The sequence below is a fragment of the Antennarius striatus genome, chromosome 14 (genome assembly GCF_040054535.1).
Source record: "Antennarius striatus isolate MH-2024 chromosome 14, ASM4005453v1, whole genome shotgun sequence".
In the NCBI taxonomy this organism is placed as follows: Eukaryota; Metazoa; Chordata; class Actinopteri; order Lophiiformes; family Antennariidae; genus Antennarius; species Antennarius striatus.
In genome coordinates, this window is record NC_090789.1 from 18,577,999 (window position 1) to 18,594,831 (window position 16,833).

The following is a 16,833-nucleotide window of genomic DNA, read 5'->3' on the forward strand; positions in this document are numbered from 1 at the left end:
TCTAGACAACCATGTGGTGATTTTAACCAAAATGTTAACCATCACACTCGAGACGATGCATGTTTTCCATCAGTATGCGTGTATCTGGGCAGGTTTCCCTACCAGGGCGCTGCGATCTGCCTGCAGTCATCCGAAAGTAGGGACGAGGATGCCGGCGGACCCGACCGAAGGGAGTGATGGGAAATGAATGGGTGTGTTGCTGCATGATCTTAACGTGTCCTCTGACATGCGGTAGGCGATGAAACCTCGCCGTGTTTTGTCAGAACGTTGGCATTGGGTATCAACGCAGCTAATCAGTCAGCAAACCTCCACTTTGTCCGAATCTGCAGTATTTCACCCGGCTAGCCGTTAGCTTAGCTACCGCAGCAGCCCCAGCCCATACCCTGCTGTGTGCGGTGGGACCCGGGCAGCCGGTTGGAGATGAAGATCAGGAACCAGATTCCAGCCTGTGCACACACTCAACATGGAATCAGAACTGAACACACCCTTTTCTGTCAATGATTTTGCCATCTGAAATGATTGCTTATTCAAAAATGTGGGGTTTTTTATTTTTATTTGTCTTGACCCTCAAATTACCAGCGAACCAACCATCTTGACATGTGTGCATGTTTGTTGAATCAGTCGTCCCCTTCGAAGGCCATAATGGAATTACAGGGATTATAGTTTGCTTGTTTTTTCTCAAATTTCCCAGATTGTGTCGGAAGTGAATGTTGTCTTTGATCAGCAAGGTTAATCCAGGTGGTAGCAGTGTCATTAAGGTATATGTGTCGTGTCATGATTTAGGCATGAAGAAAAATTAATTTGTGCAAATGCTTGGGACTATACCGCATGAATGGTTGTTGAATGTTGCTTTTTTCTTTTTTGCTGAGTTTCCTTCAGTCTCAGATACGTCATCAAAGACAACAGATCCATCAGATTGTTCTGATTGCTTGAAAAATCACCACCTTGTTCTTCACAAAACCTGTGTGACCTACTTGTATTTGAAAGTAGGAAACGTGCCAGAGATCAGTAAAGACATCATTTTTGGACTGCCACAACTGTCACCACCACCACCACATCTGCCATCAACAGCTGTCAGTAGAGATTTCAGGATAGAAAATGCAGACAATAGAAAACCCACAGTAATCACCCTGAGATCTCATTATATAAATTTAAGATGTAATAACATGTTTTTCACATTAAGAGTCTTCAGCAACGTATACAGTGTTGAGGTGTTAAAATATTTAATGGCATCCCAACTTCTAATACTATAGCATCATATAAAAATGTGATGTCACTGGACTTGAATTAACAGAATGCATGAATTAGTGTTATAAACTCAAAAGTGGATGACGGTGTCAGTAGACATCTTGTTATTTGGGTCCAAGGCGAGGCACATCCAGGAGTATGTATTCTTAATGCCAGATTTTCAGTGTCTTCTCAATCTGTAGTTAATGTCCATTGATAGACTTTAGTCAATTTTGGCTTGCTATTAATAGTGGAAAAAACCAAAAGACGTACTGCAGACCACATAATGTTGATAAATTAATGTATAACTCCGTAAAAATATACAGTAGCTCACACGTTTCAAAATGAAGTATGCACAGTTAGAATTGTCAGATTTGTATAATTTTGTTTATCAATACATGTTTTACATAAATTGGGAGGCTGCTATACATTTATTATTTACCCTCGTTTCACTATTATCCTGACCACGTGATGTAGGTTTTGCCTTGGCTAAGATTGCGATTTCAGGACTTCTGGATGTATCCAGTGTTTCTCTTGTACTCATTCAGCAGTGACAGACTACTTTTGAAATTGTGTGTGCCATGACTTAAATTTCCCACAATCATTAATATCATTGGACTATTAATGATTTTCATTCACACTCTGTCAGTATGACAGTACCCAAAATTATCTTGGACATGTCTAATGCATCAAATCCTCTGGACCCTCTCCTCTCAAGATGGCGCCAGTGGAAATGCAGCCTGTTGTAAGCAGCTGTGTGTAGTGTGATTTTGTGACATTTACATTTATTTCAATTATTTTTGTTAATAAAGTGTTGTCAGGACAGCCTAATTATAAAACTTGTTGAGCAGTTTGAGGTAGCAGAAAAATGGACTGGTTTATGTAGTATGTGATTCTAATGACTGCTTAAGGCTGAAGAACAGAGCCAGGCGCTGATGGACCTGGATGGATATTCCAGTGGAAGTGCTCCAGTCTGTTGGGTTCTACTCATACCTGTGTGTGTGTGTGTGTGTGTGTGTGTGTGTGTGTGTGTGTGTGTGTGTGTGGTGTGTGTACACGTGTGAATGAGAGAGAGCTCAGTTATAATGGGGAAGTTCCCTCATTTAAGAAAATGGAAGACTTTGCAACCTTTGCCATGAGCCACAGTGTGTGTCAAGCAACCAGTGTTGCAGGTTTTACAGAGATGTAGCTGATGGTGTAGAACATCATCAGTGGCTTACCTACCAAACACATTGAACTTTTGGCCATTTCAGTGAGACCTTCTTACTTGCCGAGACAGTTCACCATGGTTGTCATCATTGTTGCTTACTTTCCACCTGCAGCTTATTCGGATGCAACATGTGACATCATATAGGCTGAGATTGCAAAGCTACAGACTAAACACATGGACTCTAACTCTGGTCTCAGGAGGCTTCAATCATGTGTTTCTTTCTCCAACATCCTGCCCACTTTCCATCAGTATGTGAAATTATTAGCTGGGCGGAGGAGATAAGACTTTTTATATGCAAATGTAGAAGATGCATCTGAATTATCAGCGCACTCACTGACTCAGGTTATAACCAGGTCTACTTTTCTCCCACATATCGCCTCAGTGTTATAAGACTTCCTTTTTCCACTAGAACTTTAAAGTGCTGGTCCCAGACAGCTACTGAGAGTTTGATGGGCTGCTTTCAGTGAGCAGACTGAGGTACTTTCTGTGAACCATACGTTGAGAGCATTGAGTGACTAGCTGATTGTGTCATAGATCACGACAACTGCATACCCATTAGTCATTCAGTGGTTCCCAACAAAAAAACCCTGGGTTACTATCGGCCTGAAGTTTCTGCTAAACCAGAAGAAGAGGGCTTTCTGGGATGGTGACATGGAAAACTGTCTACAGGATGAGCTGAGGGTAAAATGTAGAGAGGGAAAGAGGTCTGTAAGGACAATCTTCAACACTGCAGCAGTATGACATCAATAAGTTCTGGTATGAAGAAGATCACAGGACTCGAGCAGAAGGTAGGACGACAGCTCAGGGAGTAGCATGACTTGCATATGAGTATGAATCTGTTTCTTAATACAGATTCTTGTCACACTCCACTCTTAGGAAGTCAGAAAAAAGCTTGACAGACTCTAGCGGGGGAAGGCAGCTGTGCCTCATGACATAAGCCCCAGGTTGCTGCAGACCTGCAGACACATCTGTTCAATCTGAGTCTGAAGTTACAGAGCATTCCCCAACCTGTAGAAAAAATCCTGCGTGGGTCCTGTCCCCAAGAAAACTCATGCCACTTGCAACAGTGACTGGATTGGTGGGGATGATTTTCTCATCTACGTGATTCAGAGAGCACATGGATCTCTGGACAGCTGTGGTGCAACTGGAAGGATTATCTTTTTCAGCTACTCAAGCACCTTCAACACAGTCCAGCCGAGACTGTTTAGGGAGAAGATGAGCGCAGTGGGTGTGGAGTCAGGACTAGGCTATTGTGCCATGAACTATCATCAAGTCCACAGTTTGTCTGCCTGCAGATGTACAGTTGTGCTCAAAATAATAGCAATGTGTTTAAAAAGGTGAGTAAATGTCAAAATTCATCAAATTGTACAGTACTTTATTGAACACAAATGCATTGGTGACACTGCACATTCTATTTCAAAGCAAAAAAAGGGAAAAAGTAATTACTTTTTATGTGGTCTGAATTCAATCCACAGTATTTCACAGAAAGTCAAGAAATGTAATGTTCAAAAATAACAGTTGTGAGTGCAATTAGAGAGGGTGTTGATTCTGTGGGAAAAAAGGTAGTCCTTACTTAAGGATCAATAAAACTGATATTGCATATGCTGGCCGTGCATCTGTCCTGAAAAACCTAGTAAAATGGGTTGTTGAAAACACTGTTCTGATGAATGTTTTTTTTTTTAAATGGATAAAAAAGGAGAAAACCTACAAAGAAGTGCAGAATCTTATAGGCTGTTCATCTAAAATGATATCAAACGCTTTGAGATGGCAGCCAAAACTAGAAAGACATGGAAGATAAAGAAACAACTTCTCGAATGGATCGGAGAATAACCAAACTGGCAAGGCTCAGCCAATGATCAGGTCCAGGAGGATCCAAGAAGATCTAAACATGCCTGTGAGTCCTGTAACAGACAACGTGTATGTGAAGCCAATCTACCAGCAAGAGGCCCCCCACAAAGTCCCATTATTTAAAAAAAAGACATCTGCTGAAGCGGTTACAACTTGCCAAAGAACACATTAACTGGCCTGAAAAGAAATGGTGTAATATTTTGCGAACTGATGAAAGTCATATTGCTCTTTTTGGGTCCAACGGCCACAGACAGTTTGTCAGACCACCCCCAAACACTGAATTCAATCCACAGTACTCTGTGAAGACTGATAAGCATGGTGGTGCAAGCATCATGATATAGAGATGTTTCTCGTACTATAGTGTTGGTCCTATTTATTTCATACCAGGGATTATGGATCAGTTTCAGTACATCAGGATACTGGAAGTACTCATGTTGCCATTTGCTGAAGAGAAATGCCCTTGAAATCTGTGTTTCACCAAGACAATGACCCCAAACAAACCCGCAAACAACAAACTACATCCAACTAATGGAGTTGCCCACACAAGCCATGGACCTAAATCGCATAGGACACTTTTGGGCTGACAAAAAAAATGCTGTTCATGAGGCAAAACCAAGAAACGCAGAGGAATTGTGGAACACAGTACAATTGACTGGGGCTGCAACAACTGTTGACTTCATGCACCACGGATGTGAAGCAGTTATCAGAAACCATGATTATGCAACAAAATATTATTTTAGGATACTCAGCAAAGTTTTTTTTCAAGATTTTTTTCAAGAATTTCTTGGGTTTTGTGGTGTATTTTTGAGTTTCCAAAGACAGATGCCAACACTGCTATTTTTTTGAACATTACATTTCTAACCTAAAAAAAATATCTTTTGCTTCCCTGTATAAGTTTGTAGAGAGAGTTTCAATTTTTGTTTACCTTTGGAAAGTCTGCATACACTTGTCAAACTAGTCACCCTAAAACTAGCCAACTTGGTGTTCAGATCGGCAGATTTATCTCCTGAAATATAATGGAAAACACATTTAAGGAAGCACAGGAACAAAACTGTGTGGGAGGAGAACTGGGTCGAGATCCAACTGGAGAGTGTGTACAAGCCATGTTTCCTCTCTCTCGTTGTGGGCAACGTGTGAGTGCTAGCCAATATGATGATCGGGCAGGCAGTCTCATGCATGACTGAAACAAGGATGTTACAGACCAAGGTCTTTTGTTGACATCTGACTGAAACTGCACCGGAGGAGGGCAGTGTTGTTATCGTTAACAACAGATGGCTAACCCCAGTCACATAAACATTAAAGAACAGAACTGTTACTGTTGGTATATATTATTTACTCAGGGGGGGAGATGCCCATGCTATAATAGTGACTGTGTAGATCCCGCTCTCTTGTCCACTTTGCCACAGCGAAGTTCCAAGCCCATCACCCAAGTGCCATCTAGAAGAAGAAGAAGTATACTTTATTGATCCCCGCAAGGGGAAATTACATAGTCACTCAGTTAGTTGACAAGTATGCAGGCCCCCTGAACACAGCACACAAGGGGGCCTGTAGGCATGCAGTTAGTACAATTACATTAAACTACACACATCAGGGAGACAGAGTGACGGGCAGCGGCTTCTGAATGCTCCCCAATTTTGAGCAGCTTGTAGGGGGGACGGCGCCTTGCTCAAACATGCCTCGGCAGTGGCTGGGAGGTGAACTGACACCTCCCACTGTCAGCTCACACTCCTGGTGACATCATGGCGGGAGCGGGATTCGATCCGCCGATGGCTGGGGCGATGTCTACGAGACATCTGCTCTACTGCTGAGCCACTGCCGCCATCATTATATAGATAATGATGTCTGGTTTTACACCATATGTCTTCTGTCCCATGAGAGTGGAGAGGACTCTGGATCTGATGTCTTCTAACATTAAGGATGCATAAATCCTCTTTTCTTGATAGGTCAGACCACAACCTGGTTCACCTGAAACCCTGATATGTGCTTCAGGTGGAAAGCATCTATTTTGAGTTGAATGACTGAGCAATGCCCTGTTGATGAAGTCTTCAAACGGCCAACAGCTCAAGGAAAAAAAAAAAGCGTAAACCTCAAAATATTACCATTTATATAAATCACTAGATATGCTGGACAGATAGTAAGTTTCAGGATTCAATAACAAAATTATGTTTAAGACTGCTGACTTAACGGCGGCACGGTGGCGCAGTGGTTAGTACTGCTGCCTCACAACACGGCTTACTCCGCTCTGTGCGGAGTTCACATGCTCTCCCCGTGTCTGCGTGGGTTCTCTCTGGGCTTTCCGGCTTCCTCCCACCTCCAAAAGCATGCGCTTCAGGTTGATTGGCCGTTCCAAATTGCCCGTAGGAATGAGTGTGTGTGTGCATGGTTGTATATCTTTGTGTGTGGCTCCGCAGTGCACTGGCGTCTTGCCCGGAGTGTCCCCCGCCTCACGCCCTATGCCGCCGAGATAGGCTCCGGCTCCCCGTGACCCGCTGCGGCGGATACAGCGGTGGTAATCTGAAGATGACTGACTGACTGCTGACTTACCAGTTGTCCAGAAGACAACTCACTGACTCCCTTCACTAGGAGGGGAAGCCACAGATAGTCATTGCTGAAATGGCTGGCTGTTGACAGAGAGCTGTATCAAAGCCTATTCATGTAGAGTTGAAAAGAAGGACAGTGTTGTTGGTTAAGGAGAACAAGCAACAGGGATGACTGCAGCCTTGAAAAGACTGTCAAGCAAAGTACATTCAAGAACTTAGGGAGCTTCACAAGGACTGGACTGAACAATGAGTTGCAACATTAAGAGTCTACACACAGATTTTTCAAGGAGGACTGCAAGCGTCCTGTTGTCAAGCCACTCCTGAACCCGAGGCAAAGTCAGATGTCTAACCTGGGCTAAGGAGTATAAGAACTGGACCATTTGTTAGTTATCCAACGTCCTCTCTTCAAAGTCATCTCCAGACAAACTTGATGGAGACAGATTTCCTTTTCCAGCAGGACTTGGCGTCTGCCCACAGAAACTACTCTGGTTTGATGAGCTTGATGCTATGGCTTGATTGATCAGCCAATTCACCAGACCTAAACACTGTAAGAAATAGATAGATAGATAGATACTTTAATAATCCCGGAGGAAATTGCATTAATCCCAGAGGAAATTGCATATGTGGGGTATTGTCAAGAGGAAAATGAAAGACATCAGACCCCGCAATATGAATGAAATGTATGTCAATGGAACCATGGTGGTTCGGTGGGTAACCCTTGCCACACAGCAAGAAAGTCAATCAAGTTCACTTAAGTTTTATTTATATAGTGCTTAATCATGCTCAGTGCTTTAACAAACTGAAAAAACCCAACTAAACCCTCCAGAGCAAGCATAAGTGACAGTGGCAGGGAAAAGCTCCCTCATTGAGGAAGAAACTCCGGGCAGGACCCAGACTCTTGGATTTCACCTAGGATTTGTGTGAAGTTTACATGGTCTCCCTGTGTTCTCTACAGGTGCTCAGGCTTCCTCTTACCATCAAAAACATTCGACTTTGGTGAATTGGTCTATGAATGTGGCCCTGTGGTAAAATGGTGTTTATCCAGGCCATACCTGGACTCAGATTTGAATAGGTGGCTGAAGATATGATTTTTAATTGTCTTTTCTTTAAGGAAATTAAGTTATGAAGAAGCTATCAAAGCAATTTGGTATTCCATAACACCTCAGCAGGCCACAGGCTGATTGCCTGACATAGTATGTTATGAAAAGGAGGACCACCCAGTTAGTGAGCGCATAAATTAACGTACTTTTCAGAACTTTTTCTGTGTTATAAATCTTATTTTAGTCTGATCTCATAAAAATATTCTATGGGCCACAGTAAAAAAACACCTGTCTGAGCTTGCACTAGGAGGTAGTATGACTAAGCCACTGTGGTTCAGTGTAAAAGAATTGAGCAAGCCACAAAAAGCCACATTCTGTGTCCACGACAGTGGCGCAGTGCGCGGACAACCGACGCTCATGGTGGGGGGCTTGTGGAGGGGGGGGGGCACCGGCCCCCCGGCCTCCCCCAGGAAATGTTTTAGAAAATGGGGTTGTTTTCCTGCAATCTGGTGCATTCTGAGGACAAAATCTTCTGTTCAGTTTACCTACAAAAATACACTAAAGTCAACAGTTCAAACTGAACTGTCTTTATTTCTGTCCTACTTTATGCAGGTATGAATGTGAGATTCAACAATTGAAAACTTGCATTCACTCTGTGAAGATACAGTCATACAAAATATTACTAAATGTTTACTTGTGTAAGTTTTACTTAGACTAGAAGACATTTTAACTTTGACCACCACCAACACCATTGGTATGCCATAGTTTATTTTATTTATTTATTTTAATTCAACAACATGATTTTTCATTTAAATTTAAAAAGGCATGAAAAATAGCAAGCGAGGTGAATACATATTTACATGTATCGCTGGTTATTCCTGCGGTCATAGGGAAGAAAAGTCTAAGACTACAAACAAGTATTGATAATATCTTTCATTTACCTTTTGATTGGTCTGTCACCACTCCTACCCCCTCTCAGCATTCACCATTTGTTTATTAATGAGGACTTTAACACAAACTCTACAATATAACACTGGATTCTTTTGATCGATCGTCCTCGCCTTGTTGTACACAAATTCGTGGGTTCAGCTTGTAAAAAACAAATTAATTGTTGTTTTCAAAACAAATACATAAGTTAGGTTACAGAAATAAGAATAGCCTTTGTAACAAGTACAGTGCACCCTCGAACATTTGCGCATCAACGCTCGCGACTTCACCTCATCGAGGATTTTTGGTAGGCAGTCACGTGATACCGTATGTGCATTCTATTGGCTGATGGTATCGGGAAGAACGCTATGTTTCGGGAGTCTTGGGCTTACGTGAGACACAAAAGTGATATTAGCAGTCAATAAGAGTGTGGGAAAAGGTAATACAGATAGAGTGGTTTAATATCAGTATGGGGAGGGTCATAAACGTTTAAATTACCGTTAATAATAAATAGTTTGTCGTTCTATCATGGATTTCGTTAATCGCGTGTGGTTCCTGGAGTGCATTACCCGCGCATTGTATACCTTTAGGAAAGAAGCCAATTTGGTCTGTAATTTGAGAACTGTCAAATGATTTAGTCTCAAGACAGGCATTTCAGACAGGCATTGCAAGGCAAACTGGACTGGTCTTTGCCATTACAAAACTATGTTCCTGTATGTTCAGAGTGCATGCTGGCCTTCTGCTACTCTACGAGGCATATGGCTGACACAGTGATATATTTCAATCTCTCCCCAGTTTAGCCATTTTCATCTTTGCTTGTTTTTCAAATAATGCTATGGCATTGTACTGTCTCCCAGGGTAGGTTACTTACCTGAACATATTACTACAATGTTACGCCGTTCCACAATGTAAGGCCCCATAGAGCCATTACAGGGCGGAACAAAAAACAAACTGACTAATTTTGAAAACTGAATGTGAACAATTCTGTTATTTTGTCTATACCATGCTTACGCACTTAGCTTTTTGTTCAATGGATAAAATGGTGAATAACCTTTTAACCTAATGACAACTAACCACAGCTCCTTCATGGTCACCGTTGTCCGTCTACCAACCAACTTTATTGACTCATCTGACTGTTGGGATGTAATTTAACTGGCAACATGTATGTGTGTGCAGGAGAATTTTTTTAGTCTATGCTTGTACCTGACTGTCACGTAACGGTTAAGTAAATGAAGTAGTCAAATCATTCTCAGTATTGAGAAAACTAGGTCAAGGTCAAATTTCAACTTTTGTACACTCAGGAACCAGATAAGATAGAAAGACGAGGGAGAGGGCCAGTGTAAAACCATAGATCAAAGCTAGTGCTTTGATCAGTGACAGTGGGTCAGGGTGCTAGCTTTGATTTTTGACCTATGCAAGTAGGTCATGGTAAATTTTTGAATTCAGGGGTGCTGCTGGATGTTCCAGTCTGTGGCTGCATTGGTTCTTGTTATATCACTGTGGATGATAATATGTAAAATGCTCACTAGCTTTAAATGACCCAGTGAAGGGATTATTTAAGCAAGTTTCCAGTCTGAAAAACCCCACGTAGATCACCCATGTTGCAAATAACAAGATCATCAGATGTCATCAAGTGTGTGTGTGTGTGTGTGTGTGTGTGTGTGTGTGTGTGTGTGTGTGTGTGTGTGTGTGTGGAGGGGGTTGTCCATGCTTTTGTTGATATTTGCCACCATTGCACTTTTTTATTTATTTATTAGAAAGCTTCTCATTCACAAACTGCAACCTATCATAAAAGAAAACCACCCCCAGCTGCTTAAGGCAATCACTGCTCTTGTGATAAGTGATGGCATACTGAATTCCTATTCAGTCCTTCAAGATTTTCAAGTACAGGCCCACACATCTCATCATGTACTGTATGTCCCATGGGGCTGAGTGGGCATGAGCTTTCAGGGTTAGGGTTAACCTGCATTGTCTGTGGAGGAATTTGGATCACTTTCTGATAATGTTGATTAGATCTTGTATTTATTGTTTATCTATGTATTCATTTTTGTAAGTGTCCTGAAAAGATAGGGTGAATATTTTGAACCTAGAATAAACAATCTTGGGAAAGTCTGTAATGTATACTTGTACCAGATGTGCACCAATGTTTGCTGTCACTTTTCTACCAGTAACTTCTTACATACTGCACTATGTACTAATGGAATAGTGGATGATCCTGGGAAATGTAAGTGATGTTGGTAATAGGTTATTAACAGTGAAAAGACTTTTGGTAGCTGTTGCTGAAGTGGTAGAGCAGTCTTCTGCTCATCACAAGGTCACCGGTTTGATTCCATGTCTTAATGTCCTTGGGCAATACACTGAATCTCAATTTGATCATTGTAGCTTTTAATAAGGGTAGTCTATTTATCATTACTGTCATTATATATTGAAAAATTACACACCAATATGGAAAACAAAGCTGAAAGTTAGTTTTATAAGCTGCATCTAAAAGTGAGTGGTTTATTTCAGTTAAAATCTACAATATAAAAATTGATTTGTAATTATTCAGCTGGAAAATCATTGTTATACATATACTAAACTTTTTTTTCTCGCATAAAAAGCAATGATTTAAATGCTCTGTAATTGAAAAGGGAATAGGTTGAAGCCAAGGCTGATATTTGTTTATCCTGCACAACCATTAAATGCAAAGAAATACTAAAAAGGAGCAAAAGTAATAAAATGTGTTTTAAATTATTCTTCATTTCACGTCAGTCATTTAATATTGTAATCCTGAATTATTTTACCTTTTAGTGTTTTCTGAACAATCTAAATAATAATTTAATAACAACCTAAATAATTTACGTACAGTGATTTAAGTTGGAAACTGTTAGGTCTCTGTTTTGTCATTTGGGGCGACAGTCGCTCAGTCCACTAGGTCTTGGCTTGGGAGCGGAGGGTAGCCGGTTCAATACCTACCTGGACCCAAAACCCAAAAGTGTGGATTGTGAACTGGTTGCTGTGAATTACCAAGGCACTGAACTCCACAAGGTGCCGTTAAGGTGCTACGTAGCTGCCCTTTAATCCACCATGTCTCTCCCTAATTTGCATGCTTACAGGCGCTTTGTGTATGTGTGTGCAGCCTGTATATGTGTGAAATATATATAAAAAGAGAAGAAAAAAAAGATTCAGAAATAAAGAAGAAACTTACTCTGTTTCCCCACGGGGGTTAATTAAGTTTCTTCTGAATTGTGAATTTAAAAAAAAAATAAAACTACCTGTTGGTGTGTGGCCACTTTTTTCAGTTCTTTGAGAGGTCTTCTTAAACAAGTTTTACTGAATTTTGAAAACATTTTAACTGCAAGTCTGTGCTGCATTAAACTCCCATTGAGAGATTACATGAGCTCAAGGCTGTTGTCTGTTCCAGAAATGTGGACCATCATTCAAATAAGTTAATGAAATGTAATTGTCAAGGCTCACTTGCTGATGACAGTAGGTAGAGCAGTTAAAAAAATCACTGATCAGTTACCTCTACTCGGTAAGACTACATGTATTTTGGATCTTGTCTTTCTGATTTTAAAGTTTATGAAAACATGCAGAAACTATAGAATTGTGGAAATGAAAGCACTCTTTTCTCAAGATAATATCTTCAGAAAATGTAACATTATACCTTTCAAGTAAACAGTGCACTAATGTACAAAACATCTTGCATTATAATGCAAACAAATGGTTTTTAAATGCAATTTTTAAAGAGATTACAAAAAATGTCTTGCATCTTAAAAAAATAATGTAATGTATAAAATCATTATTGCAACACCACTGACACAGAGCAAGAGAAGGGCCTTGATAAGGTACAGGGATTAGCAGGCTATGTGTCTAGGGTGCTCCTATTGTTGAGACTTGTAAATTTGAATCATGGATTTTCTACTGTATCTCTTTTTAAAAGGTACAAGCATGTTTTTAAAGACAGTTCATGAGGACATGCATTGGGAGAAATAATAATCATATAATTGACATGAATTCTGATCCTACACTGTGCTTAAATTGGGTATGTTTTGGGCAATACTTTTGAACATAATACATCCACTGTGCCGTTCATGTATTGATTCTGTTATTGTAATTTTTTTTAAATTACAACAATCTTCATTTGAAATCTTGTTTTTCCAGGATTTTCCTTGCATTAAATAACAGCTTCTCATAATTTTAGCCATCTTTTTTCTATATTTTTATGGTCATACTCTGAGTCACAACAACAAAATTTTTGTGTGAACTCAGCAATCATTACACATCTTAATCTTATTTTTTTTAAAAAACGACAAAACTGACAGTGTTCAATCTTCTCCAGGGTGTGAACCTATTTACACCTTAATATTTCATAGGAATATCCTTATACCCTGGACATGAATATCAGTGGTGCTTCATCAGCTGTCTTTGGCAATGAGAACTGAGGAATCGCCCTCACAGAGAAAGTTTGTGAGTGTTGGTGGGCCTAGACTTCTTCTTTTTTTTTCTTTGCTTTTTGTCAAATGTAATTGTAACAGGACACTGCACTGAGCTGTGACACATACACTTGAGAGATAGACTTCAAATTGATTGACTCTCAGCTTGTTTTGTTACGAATTTTGTCTAATTTCAGGTCTGATACTATGTGTAGTGGTAATTTGGATGAGGGGGTTGTTGTATGTGGCCCCTCCACCTGTCTTTACTGGGACTCTATTTCTGGGTCTCGCACTTAACCTGACAGTGTCTCGCCTGGCAACAGTGCCTGTATATGTATACACTATGTGCATGCACACGTGTTATTCCAGTCTTGACTACAAATGGACCAAACCTGTACGGGGTCATATGGGTGGCTTTAATAGCACACAGTGATCCATCTGAACACCTTAACATGTTTGGAGCTTATTGGTACTAGGTGAAATGATGACTGTGATGTAATGTTTTGAACAGTCGGTTTGGTGTTGAGGTTTTTATTTTGTTTTGTTGTTGTTCTTTGCACAAATTCTGGTGTTACATGATAAAGTGTTGTCTGTTGACAATTATTTTTTGTGCTCCCTTTTCTAAGCATAAAATAATTGACATTATTCTTAGTAAATTTAGGTTATTGTGCCATGAATTTCCACAAATATTATTTTAGGTCCACTTGTTTATATCCTTATGAACCCTAAATTCATCCACTTAACCACATCAAATAGTAAGTAGGGCTTTTACATACCCCAACAGCTGTTAGATCATTATTCATCAATTGTCAGCAGTTGTCGATTAAGCTTGGTTAAATTAAATATTATTTTCTTTTCTCTAATGTCAGATACAGATGTAATCATACAAAGATGACTGACAAGTGAAGATGTGGGAAAATGAAACTGAACTATTCCACTTTCATTGTTGTGCATGCATGATGTGTTCCAGCTTTTAATTGGTCAGTCGGTTTGATTATAGAGGTTTTTGTCAAACAGTTAGTTGACATTATCATGAGTAAAAACAGATTAAGGTAGATGGATGAGAAAATTAGTGTAGAAGCCGTATCTGATTTACGTTTCTGCCAGTTTTTTAGTTTGATATTGAAGGTTGTTGAGTTTTAATTCTCAAACAACTGTATACTACCAAATCTGGATGTTATGATATGTGTATGCTTAAAGTTTTTCAAGTTGCTTTTCTTCTGTGCTGCTTATTCAATTTGTTAATTTTGCATTAAAAATTCATCCATCCACTTTCTGTAACAGCTTATCCTGTGCAGGGTCATGGGAGGCTGGAGCCTATCCCAGCTGACAAGAGAAGCGGGATACCCTGGACAAGTCAGCAGTCCATCACAAACACATAGAAAGACACAGACATTCACATCCACAGGCAATTTAGAGTCACTTATTCTCCTATACTGTGTGATTTTGGACTGGGAGAAAGCTAGAGTTCTGACAGAAAACCCATGCTGACATGGGGATATCATACAAATTCCACACAGAAAAGTTCCACGTCCTCAGATGTGATTGAATCCATAATTGTGAACTGCAAGGCTACTCGCGTCGTTACTATGTTGGGATGTGCAGTAAATACTCTCTTAGAATCCCTTTGTACTTGAAATATGCTTACCTTGTAGTTTTTACATTTCATAGTCTGAACCTGATACGGTCATTACTTTAGCTGTAACTTGCTCTGTGCTCATTTAAAATCTGATTTTTTTTAAATTGGCGAGCCTGTCACAAAATTCAAAACCTACCAGGGTCAATTTTATTAGCCCCCTTAAGAACCAACTTTTTTTAAAATAAAAGCATAAACAACCACTGTGGTGAAATCTTGTGCTTTGATTTTTAAATGCTCACAGCTTCCAATCAGTCAAGTTTAAACTAAGGATTGTCCTACACTTTACATACACTATAAAAACCTCATTAATGGTTTGAGCTTACATGTGAGAAAGTATAATGCCAAAAACAAAGTAATTCAGTTTAGAATTGAGGAAAAAAATTGTTGATGCTCATAAAGCAGCAGAAGATTATACAAAGTTAACAGTGTTTCCAAGTACAGTAGTACTAGGAAACACTGCAGTTGTACAAGTTTAATTTGTTCTGTGACTGAGCTCGTAAGTCAAATTCTCATCATCTCCCGAGCACTGCTGATGCGCCCTTGAGCAAGGTACTGTCTGCTTTATAAGCTGCTTATTGGGGTGCACCATGAAAGGAGCTGTCTGGGAATTGAACAGCCAATCTTGTGAACTTTGGATGACCCGCTTTATCATCTGAGCCATTGCCGCCCCCCCCCCCTTTTTTTCATATTTTAAAAAAAAAGTATTTTAAATTGACTAACAAGGTGTGCTAGATTGGTTTAATAATTTCCATATGGGTATTGGTACAATAAAATACTTTTTTTTTTTTTTAAATCCTAAGTGGTTGGCATGGTGGCGTAGTGGGTAGTGCTGTTGCCGAACAGCAAGGCGGTTCCAGGTTCGAGTCCCGCAACATATTCTATAAGATAATCATGTATTTGTAGTGTTGTTATCCTTTGACAACCACACATAAATAAAACAGGCTGTCTTTTACTTTGTCGCAATATGTTTCCTAGCAAATCCAAACAGTTAATTTAATTTAATGTGGACTTAATGTGAATTGTTCAAGGAGCACTTTGTCCAGTAGTTTATTACAAGCATTCAAAATCAACACATAGGGAGTTACTTTTTTCCCCATCTTCATTGCAAAGGTTGTCCCTGAAAAGGAATTCAGAACTAAATCTTTCAGACATATGTCATCCAATAAAAAGTTCAAGTAGTACTCAAGATACGAACATCCGACTTACAAACGTTTGTAAATAGGATCAATCACGCGCCGCCATTTCTGATTACTGTAGTTCATTTTTCTGCCACTACCCCCGCTGAGCAGCACCCCTGTATCCGGGCATCTCCAACACTAACCTCCCCCATCTTGTTCTTGTACATGTTTCTGTGACCATCTTAGCGTGTCAGGCCTCATACCCCTTAGATACTTTACTATTTATCATAGTTGATAAAGCAAAAGCTAGTGTTAGTGGTTTTGGCAAATAGCATAATGCAGGTGATTATAGTGGTACTGGTAAAGAAATGCAACAATCTCTCCAAGGATAACTCTGCCTCTGACCGTCAATACCTACTTCTTGTCCTTCGCTCTAAAGCAGTGGTATCCAACTTTTTTTGTGCCACAAACATCATATAGTATTTCCACAGACCAGTCTTTAAGGTGTGGCAGATAAATACAACAAAATGAAAAGATATGACCAGCATAAAGACTGCAGCTTTCTTTTTCTCTGAAGTCATAGGTTCCTCATCTGTCTCCTTACTGGATGTTTTACCCTGCGCAAAGAAACTTTCCAAAAACATTTCTTTTTTGTTTGTTTTTCTAGCTTGGGAGTTTCAATTCAGTGCTAATGTGTTCTGTGTTACTGGCCCACGAGGCCCTTTTAAGAAGGTAGTCATGTGACAGAGGCAAGCATCTTGAAGTACGTGAAGAGTGACTCATAGCTAAATGTGAGAGAAAGAATCCAGCAATTTTCCAAAACAAAACATTGTTCAGAATCGGACAGTAAATTAAAAGGAACTAAGAAA

The 16,833-nt window shown here is 39.9% G+C and overlaps 1 protein-coding gene across 2 annotated transcripts in view; it reads left to right on the forward strand.

Moving 5' to 3' along the window:
* dyrk1b (dual-specificity tyrosine-(Y)-phosphorylation regulated kinase 1B) overlaps positions 1-16,833 on the forward strand; it is a 58,721-nt gene that overhangs the window by 1,119 nt on the left and 40,769 nt on the right. The window lies entirely within an intron of this gene.